This window comes from Phyllostomus discolor, chromosome 6, assembly GCF_004126475.2.
Source record: "Phyllostomus discolor isolate MPI-MPIP mPhyDis1 chromosome 6, mPhyDis1.pri.v3, whole genome shotgun sequence".
NCBI lineage: Eukaryota > Metazoa > Chordata > Mammalia > Chiroptera > Phyllostomidae > Phyllostomus > Phyllostomus discolor.
The window spans coordinates 116,027,043-116,036,643 of NC_040908.2; the positions used below are offsets into that span (position 1 = coordinate 116,027,043).

At 51.6% G+C, this 9,601-nt stretch overlaps 1 protein-coding gene across 5 annotated transcripts in view; it reads left to right on the top strand.

Moving 5' to 3' along the window:
- The first annotated feature begins 664 nt into the window (after positions 1-664).
- TENM4 (teneurin transmembrane protein 4) overlaps positions 665-9,601 on the top strand; it is a 736,252-nt gene continuing 727,315 nt past the window's right edge. For 3 of the 5 annotated variants that reach the window (XM_036028749.1, XM_028514477.2, XM_036028750.1), the window contains exon 1: positions 665-1,145. The gene's annotated coding sequence lies outside the window, so the exon portion shown is untranslated. The remainder of the gene's footprint in view (positions 1,146-9,601) is intronic. The other 2 variants (XM_036028747.1, XM_036028748.1) reach the window with 1 other exon arrangement.

A 9,601-nucleotide genomic window follows, 5' to 3' on the forward strand; every position in this document is an offset into this window, starting at 1 on the left:
GAGGAAGTTGTCCGAGGAAGGAGAGCTTTTCTTTGGGCATCTTGCATGCCTGAGGGAGGAAAACAAGTTCTCAGCTCTTAATTGCCTTTGGCTGTGCTACAGCAGCAGCTTGAGAGAGACCGTCCCTGGAAAAGTGTTGCAGGTGTGAAATAACATCAGGGGGTAGGCAGAAAGGGAGGTCTCCGGCCCCAGAGAGAGCGCTGGGCACGAGTGGAGGCCAAGGACGGAGAGAGAGGAAACAAGACAACACTGCGGAGAAACGGGGGAGAAAGCCGAAAGGGGAGGAAAGAGAACAAAAGGCAAGAAGAGAGGAAGTAGAGGAAAGTAGGGGCAAGGAGGGAGAAAGTTTGACAAAAGGGGTGAGAAAAAGCAAGGACGGTAAAAGGAGACCGAGAAAAATCAACTAAGAGAACTTGGAGAACTCGAGAAAGAAAAGAAAAAGGAAAGTAGATGTAGAAAAAGCGAAGAGAAAGTAGGGAAGAGAGAGGAAGACATCGAAGAGAGCAGCGACTGGGATGGGGGTGGGGGTCAGAGGCTGGTGAGTGGACCCGGTAGGAAGCGCATCACCTGCGTGGCGCCCTCCCGCGCCGTGGTGCGGCCCTGCTCCCAGCACTTGTGCGCCACGGCTCGCCCAGCCGCGTAGGATTGGCTCCCGCCTTCCATTCATGTAACCTGCGTGTGCGTGTGTGTGTGCGCGTGTGTGTCTCTCGTTCGCCCTCTCTGTCTGTGTGTAAGAGAGCGAGGGTGGGGGACGGAGGCAAGCAGGCGAACAGACAGGGAGGGGAATAAGAGGAGAGAAGCTATTAAACACACACTCACACACACGCCCCAACCCCCCAGAAGCCTCGGGATTGCAGCTGTTTCATGTGGGGCAGCAGTGCTGGCAGGGACGCCGGCCGGGAGCGGCCGGGAGCGGGAGCCCGGCGTGCGCGCGCGGCTGGAGGCTCGCTGGGGCTCCGCTCCCCGCGGGAGCTATTGTTGGTCTCTCTGGAGCTGAGCGCAAACCTGGGACCTGCTCCTTCCTGGGCCCCCACTTTGGGCTCACGGAGCCGAGGAACCGCGCCACCGAGAGCGAAAGGAGCCACCGGCGCGGTGCCTTGCCTCCCTCCTCCCTGCTTCCCCGGCGGTGGCAGTCTGCAGCCACGGTAAGGCGGCGTGATCCGCTCCACCGAAAAGCGCCTTGGGGACCGCGGCGGCGCCTCGCCTGCTCTCTAGCTTCTCTGAGCGCACTAGCTGTGGTAGGATTGGGGAAGCTCACGGAGAAGCCAGGGGCTCCAGGAGACGCCTGCTTGCTCCCCTGGCCCGCACCGGGGGAGGAAGGGAGGGAGACTGGGGCAAGGGTTGCCGGTGAGGCGAGCCAGTCTGGAGCCCCGAGTCTGCGCCGCTGCAGCCCCTGGAGCCCGCCGTGGACAGGAGCCTGGGAATGAGGGTTAGGGAAGAGCAGGGAGGTGGGCTCGGACTCCGGAGGGTGGGTGGGAGGGAGGCGGCGCACCCCAGGTTCGTCTGCCTCGCCGGGATACCCTTCCCGTCCGGGCCCCAGCGCCAGCAGCCCCTCGGCAGACCCTCTCGCCCAAGGGCCCAGGCGGGCGCTGGAGGAGTCCGCGAGGCGGCGCCGGGCTCCTGTGGCTGCAGACTGCGCTTCCGGGCGAGCGCTGGCTGTAGTAGCCCCGCGTGTGCCGCGGTTGGAGCTGAGAACCTGGAGACAAGACCCCCCTAGCCCCGCGCCCTCTGCAGCAGGCTCGGCGCTCGCCTCTCCCAGCCCTGCGCCTTGCAGCTGTGTTTATGTTCCCCTCCAAGCGAGTTAAGGCTGAAGCCGCCGGGGTGGATGGTCGGAGGGCTCCGGGCGTGTGTCGTACTCTGGGCTTCGGGAGAGTTCTGGGTTGAAATGTGATCACCGAGCTCCTTAGTCATTTTCCTCGAGATTTACAAATGCACTCTTTATATCCGAGGAGCAGACGGGAATGTGTTATTGCGGTGTGTGTAAGTGTGTGTGTGCATACACAGCCAACTACTGTAAGGGGCGAGGGGAGGTTCAACTGCTGAGTCCTCTTTGGCGAGGCTGTAGGGTGGGCTTTGCTAGCGGCTGCCCGCCGCTTCTCTGCCCTGCCCCCGCATAGGCTAGGTTGGGAAGTACTGGAAATTCAAATGCGTTGTCTCTAACTTTGGAAATTTGCTCCCCTTTCAGGGTGAGACCTTAAGGCGACTTGTGCACCCTGGTCCATGTGGACGAGGGTATTATTACTTGGGCACAGACCCTCTCCAGAACCGCGCCAATCATCCCTCTTGTCCCCAACCTCTTCTCCTCCCCAGCCCTAGAGAGGAGGTTCGTAGATGTGCACTTATCCGTAAGCCATCAATGCGGCGAAAGGGGCGAAGAGAAACAGCCTGGGTTTTGCTGGCCCCTGCGTGCACTCTTGGTGTTTGACTAGCTCACGAGATCGCCCTGCTGCTTTGTGGAAGGCCACGGCGGGGCACGCTCTGGATCCGAGCACCGGGGCGAGGGGGGTGCTCATGTGCCTAGCTGTGCAGCCGTGCACGCAGGGAGATCTGCGGACTGGCATCGCGAGCAGTTACATAAACTGCCTCAGTGATTACCCAGAAGCGTGATGCGAGCACCTGGTTCACGAAAGACAAGCCTGAAAGTTTTCCTGTTTGGGGAATGTAAGTACTGGGGCACTCCCAACCCCGGAGCAGGGAGCAGGGAGCAGGAAGGCGCCTTGCACCACGGTGGCTCCCACGTCTGCCGTGGGCGTTGGGTGCTGATGCTGCTGTCCCCAAAGAGCCGGTTATCGAGGCAGAGACTGGGTAGGGAATCCGGGATTGATCAGAGAAAAAGCCGGTGGGAACCCAGCGTCCACTGAGTCCTCAGAGCCTGAGTGGATGTTGGGAGACCTTCCAGCGAATGCTGTTTTAGAAAACTGACTTTATGTCCTGGGAAACCCAAAAGCCCCTCTTCTCTGCCTCTCCGAGCGCCTCCTCCCCATCATGCATACCCAGTGCCCTTCACTTGTTTGAAACCTGTCTGTGATGCCTGGTTCCGCTTTGGAGATGCCAAGCGTCCCAGCCGTCCGGGCCCACTCTGGCGGGGGTCAGGAGCAAACGAGCCGGCCTCTGTCAGGGTCGGCCCCATTATGTAGCTGTCTGTGCCTGGTTTCCTCCACTGGCCCGGCGCGAATGGGGATAGGATGCGGTTGTGTGCGAAGTATGTCTTCCTCCTCCTCGCATGTCTCCTACACTGAAGGCAGTTTGCTTCTGTTGCGTTTATTCTCAGCTCGCTACTTCCCTTCCCTTCGCTGCCGACACCGCCGCAGCCTGTAGCACGCCGATGGTCTTCGAGAGAGAAATCACAGCAGTAGAATGCTTTTAAATCTTGTTTTTCGCCTGTAGAGGGATGAGCCACCCAAGACCTGACAGAGCTGTGCGTAACGTGGAATGAAGTCTGGGGCACAGGGGCCCTGAACTTGCTCCCGCACGCAGTTGGGCAGTGGTGGTGCGCCTGGGTAGGGGGGTGTTTTGTTTTGGGCACATTCCAGTGGCCTGAAACCCCGCATTCCCTCCCCTTGAAATCTTGGGTCTGAGTGTGTTCCGCAAGGTAAAATAAATCCTCCCCCCAACAGACCCGTGGGGCTGTTCGGATTTCCTGCCGCTGCCATGATCTTCAACAATGCAAGCGCAAAGCTCGTACTCGGCTGGGAAATATCTCCAGGTGCAGACCGGCCGCGCCTTGACCTTGCTGAAGGCGCCTTTAACCTGGTCGCCTGACCCGGTCTGGCCCCGCAGCCGGTCGGGAAGGAGGAGGGCTCTGGGGAGGGACTAGGATCGCTCCTGGGCCAGGACGGGAACGGGTTGTGGCCGGACTGCTGCTGGGAGGATGGGGCTTCTCGGCAACCTGTTTCCCGCTCCCCCTCCTCCACAGGACTGCCCTCCTCCCCACCACCTCTGACGGCTTCCCAAAATCCCGGGTTGGCTGAGGATCCTCGTTCTCTCAGCTGCCCCCTGCAGGGTTCCTCCGGGTCGCGGCTGCTTGGCCCGCAGAGCCGCAGTCCCCCGGAGCTGGGCCGCCGGGTGGGCGGGGCCTGGGAGACCGCCGGTTCCAGGCCAAGTCCCTGCTCCGAGCGCTTTGCTGTGCCGGTTCCGGTTGTGCCTCCCGCCCCTCTCCTGGTCTCCTGGCCCTGTTCTCTGGCCCTCTTGGCGCACCCCCGGGGTCCTACCTCTCAGCTTTGCCTGGGAGCTCTGCTTGCCAAAGTTAGGAGGGATGTTTTCACAGGTGGCGGTGGTTGAGGGGGTGTGTGTGTGTGTGTGTGTGTGTGTGTGAGTGAGAGAGAGAGAGACAGACAGAGACAGAGACAGAGAGAGAAAGAGAGAGAGAGGGCGCGCATGTGCACGCGTGCCCTGGGAATGGAGGTGTGTAGCGAGGCCAAAAAGACGCTCAAAAACCGATTCCCCTCTTGTAGGTGTGATAGGGGAATGATAAGAAAGAAGCAGTTTTCTGTTGTGAGGGGATGACAAGAAGTCCTTTCATGTAGTGGAACTGGACCAGTCGAAGCTGATTTCCTGGGGTGACAAGTGCTGTTTCTAGGCCTGGCCTTGCGAGCAGCAGTCCTTGGAAATGTTTGGGAAATTCCCTTATCCCCAGGTTCTTCAGGCACGTCTAACGACATAGATGTTCTTATAGTTTTAGAGAGCTAATACTGGGAAGGTTTTATTCCCAGCATGTGTCTTTAAGTGATTGGAGGCATGGTGCTGGTTAACCAGTGAATTAGCCATCTTCCAGGGTGGGGAAGTTGTCAGGAGAGGTTCTGTTTTTGAGAGAGAGAGATCTCAGACTCATCAGCCAGCATCCTATTCTCATGAATGAACCTCTCTGAGGATGGGGGCTGGATGGGGACAATAGGCCAATAAACCACTGTAGGGGGAGGAAGGGCCAGCCTCTCACAGTGCAGGCCTTCTGGGGCAGAACCAGTGCTCAGCCTGTAGAATAACCACCAGGGGACAGATCTACAGTTAATGGAATGATCTGGAATATATGAGCTCCCCCTGGAATAGGTGCTGCAGTAGAAGATTGGGCATGGCTGTTGTTGTGGGCTATTGGAAATCCAAGGTCTCTCCTCTGGTAGATCTGACTCTGTGAGGTGTAATCTCCTCCCCTCTACAGCTTTGTTAATGGCATGTGACTTTAACCCCTTATCTGACTGCGTGGGTTTTATACTTGGATGGCTGGCCCCGGACAAGTTACCATTGGAACTTGAGTTCTCTCATGTGTGAAAGGAAAAGAAATGTCTAGTTTGCAGCACTATAAGGACTGATAGACATAAACCTTTGACACACTGTGGGCCTTTTCCAGGTGATCATTCCCTTCCATCTCCTTCATCTGTTTTCAGCATTGTGCATTTGATGGGTGACAGTTGAGCAGAGGAATCAACAGCACCCCAAAACCCAGCAACATTGCACCCATAGTCTATTTAAAACTAGCTCAAATGCTTGAAACAAAAATATCTTCTCTTTTCTTAGAAATGCCATTTCCAGTTTTGTTAGAATTCCTCCCTCATTGAGTCCTTTTTTCCTGACAAAATTACATCCTTGTGCAGATTGGCATGTTACATAACCTGATATTTCCAGATCAAAAGTTACAAATATGGGAAAGAAGGTGGTTAGGAATTTAAGATGAAGATTGGTGGGCAACACAAGCAAGGGACTCAGGATGACCCCTCACGCTCTTTAACGGTCATGGAGGTTGAAGGAAGATGAGGTTAGGAAGCATGTGGTGCATATCCTCACCTGGGTCCTGTCTGGTTCTAATGAACAGATACTGTACTTGGATCCAAGCCTTTTGTTGTTCCTGGCCCAATATATTCTCCCAGATCCATGGGTCTAAACATGAAACAAAAGAACAGTGGAATTTAAATCACTGCCTTACAGATTTGATTCCAAAAGCCTAGCAGGGTAAATCAACATCAATTCCAGATCTAAATGGCAGATTTTTACCCACCTTTTTACATGGCTATTGTAACTGATAGCTGAATCCATCTTTGCTTTGCACTGACAGACTGCTATGGGGGCCACTTTGAAAGTAACACATGCCCCAGTTCCAAGGGAACCAAGCATACATGGATCTCTGAGCTTAGACTTTTCCATAAGGAAAGCTTCTAAAGAAACAGTATAAATGTAGAGGCTTAGTTCTTTGTGGGTTATAGATTTATTACTTTGTCACAGTTTTTTTTCACCTTGTGTCTTTATTACATCTAATTACCAAATTATATAATTAAATATAATACTAATTATATCTAATTACCAAAGTAATATATGTTCACTGTAGCACAGTAAGACAATATAGAGAAAAACAAAAAGAAAATAAGGTTCACCACATTTTGGGCTGTAGCTTGTGACTTTATGAATGCAGAGAAAATGAGATCATACCTAAAACTCTTTGAATGCTTATTATCATTTAAAGATAAACCTTACCACATTACAACTTTACCCCACTGGTAACATTTTTAATGGCTACATAGAACCCCAGGGTTTTAATATGGAATAATTTATTTAAACAGCACCCATACTTTCACTTTGTTTATTTGTAGTTTTTGATTATTATCACAAAGCTGTTGTAACTATCCTTGTGCACACTGAATTTTTCATATTTCCTTAAAAGAAATTCCTAGAAAGTGTGGTTGCAGGGTCAAAGACAGATGCCATGCTGTGACTTCTGTCACACTTGACAAGCAGTAGGGTACACTGTGATTTCTGCTCCATCTTTTAACCATAATATGGCTGTTTATGTTGCAATCTCTTGCCGGCTTGGAGCCTAAGTAGTAGAGGGAGGTAGGGGTGACAATGAAATCTCAAGCAGGGGATTTGCATAACTTTGAGCTATTCTGCTAAACAGAGAGGCAAATCCTTTTCCCAAGAACATTTTTGTTCCCTGGTTGTCTCAGAACATCACTCTGCAGAGCCTCAGCCAGCAAACGAGTCGAAATATGAAAATATGTTCCTCTGTATTGTAGGTGGTGGGGCTGGCTCCGTGAGGAATGACAAACAGTTCCTCAGAGAATTATGTGTGTCTTCAGCATTGCTGAGGCCCTGCATTCCTCCCTCACAGCTCTCTTCCTTGTCCTTGGGTTCACAGGCCTTCGTATGGCCACCTAGGAAATCTTACGAAGACTAGCCCACAGCAAGCTTATGCCCACCTGCTGCATGGTACTTCACTGGGGAAGTCAGCCCAATGCCCTCTCTTTACGGTTCCTGGACGCAATTTAAAAATTAATTAATTAATTAATTAATTAATGGACGTGCCTACATGCTGTTGCCAAAGTGGAAGGAGTTGGGATCTGGTCCCATGCTTATTTGGGCCAGTTCAATCAGGGTGTGGATTTGTTGGTCTTGTTCTGTTATGTGTCAGATTTCTGTGTCCCAGAACAGATCTGTTCCCTGTCATTAGATGACTAGCCATCTGACAAAGAATGCAGAGCCAGTGGAGCCAGTGGAAGAAGTCCAGTCACCCCATTTCCAAGGTGTCCCCATGCTCAGCAGGAGGCCTCAGGAGTTCCTTTGGACTGGACAGAGAGGTCACCTCAGGGTTGTTGGATCGTGTGGTCACCAAAGAGGACACCCGCTCTGCTAGGCAGACTTTGAATTCTGGCAAGTGTTTAGATACTGCCTTTCATCCTGACACTGCTCTGGTTTCACGAGGGAAGGTGAGGGGGTGTTTTTGTCTTTTGCCATGTTCTGAACATCAAATCAGGGCTTTCCTTTCCTTTGGGAAACAGGAAGGGAGCAGGACAGAAATGCAGCAGGGCCTCAGGAGCAGCTGAGCAGTGAGTGCCCCTGCTCCCTGTCCCCTGGAGCCCTGCATGTGCGTCGTGGATGGCAGCTCTGTGGCCTGGGCCCGCAGGGGGAAAGGGTGTCCGATGCGACGGGTGAATCATTCACAGTCCTCGGGAACGTTAGGTTTTAAGAATGTTTTTCTCTTAAAGAGCCAGTTTTCTTGCTGTGGAATGCTTGTTGATTTCTAAAATCTGGTGTTTGAACCCCTTGAAAGTCAAGCGAAAGGGTGGCATCGTATCCATTATGGCTTTGGGTAAAACCCTTGCCTCTTCCCTCTCTGTAAAATTAAGTTACAAGAGGGGAGTGGATTTGATGTTTTGTAAGGCCGTTCTTCTCAAACTTGAATATACACACACTTCCCAAGAATCTTGCTAAATGTATGTCCTGATTCAGGATGTCTGGGGTGCGACCCATGAGTCTGCATTTCTGACAGGCTCCAGGGTGGTGCCATCTTCCTCATCCCTGGCCCACACTTGGAGTAGCAAGGTTTCAAGAGACTTGCTGCTCTGACATTGTTCCAGAAAGCAATAGTAATGACCACCAGATGTCAAGAGGAGCTGTCTTATATTCATAGATTGGCACTGTAAAGGAAGGTGTCCATTCTTTCCTTTTGGATTTCAGGAATTGCCATCTTCATTTCGCAAGATAGTGGGGAGGAACAGAGTCAATCTTCTCATTGGTGGTGGAGGGGGAAGGTGGAAGAAGGGGGTGGAAGAAGGTACTGAGTGCCTTTTCTGTGTCAGGTAGTGGCCGTGATCCCCATGTCCTAGATGAGATGCCCCAGGCGACACCCCCAGGACTAGCATTTAATCATAGGCCTCTCTGGCTCCTGGTTTTCCTAGAATGGCAACCTTCTAACTTTTAGACTGCCACGTAATAGAAACTGAGTGCTTATTTAGTAAAGTATTTTGCTTCTGAGGTTCTTTTTACTGGACCCACTTTGAGAGTAGATCAAGACATTTAAAAATTTGTGTCATTATCATGCAAGCAATTAAAGTGCTTAAGAGCTTAAAAGCAATTTGTTCAAGTTGGTTAAATATCCGCCCTCCCCGATCTTGTTTGTAGTCTTAATTTACTCATCAAACTGTGACATCAAAACTATGCGAAGGTAAATGTCACTATCTCCTGACTGGTGGAAGCTTTCAAATGAAAGCAGTTTGCACCAAAGTGGGGGACAGAGGGGGTACAAATGGAAGGATCCAGTTCAGGGTGAGTCAGACGAACCAGCCTTTTACTGATCAAACCCAGCCCCAGCTTTGGACTCTGGATGAGAATTGGTCATTTAAACGTTTTATTAGCATGCAATTATTCTGAGGACCAGTCCACAGTGCAGCTGTTTGCGAACATTAATTAGCTGATCTTCACATCACCCCCACGTGGCAGATAAATCACATTCACCCTGCCTTCGAGAAAACAAGTGGACACTGGAGATGAGGGAGGAAGAGGCAAACTGTTTTCTTGCAGGAAGTATGGGAGAGGCTGGTGGACTGTAGAGGTTACATGAAGTTTGTCACTTAGCAAGTGTTTATTGGGTGATGTGCTAGACATGCTAGAGCTGTGCTGTGCAGTGGGGTCACTAGTTAGAATTTAAAGTAAATTTAATTAAAATTAAATAAAATTAATAATTCATTTCCTCAGTCGCATTAGGCAGATTTCAAGTGCTCAGTAGAGGATAGTGGCTACGGCGCAGACAGCGCAGACACAGAACATTCCTGTCACTGCAGAATGTTCTGTTAGACGGTGTTTCTTTATTTTTTATTTTTATTTACTTATCTTTCTA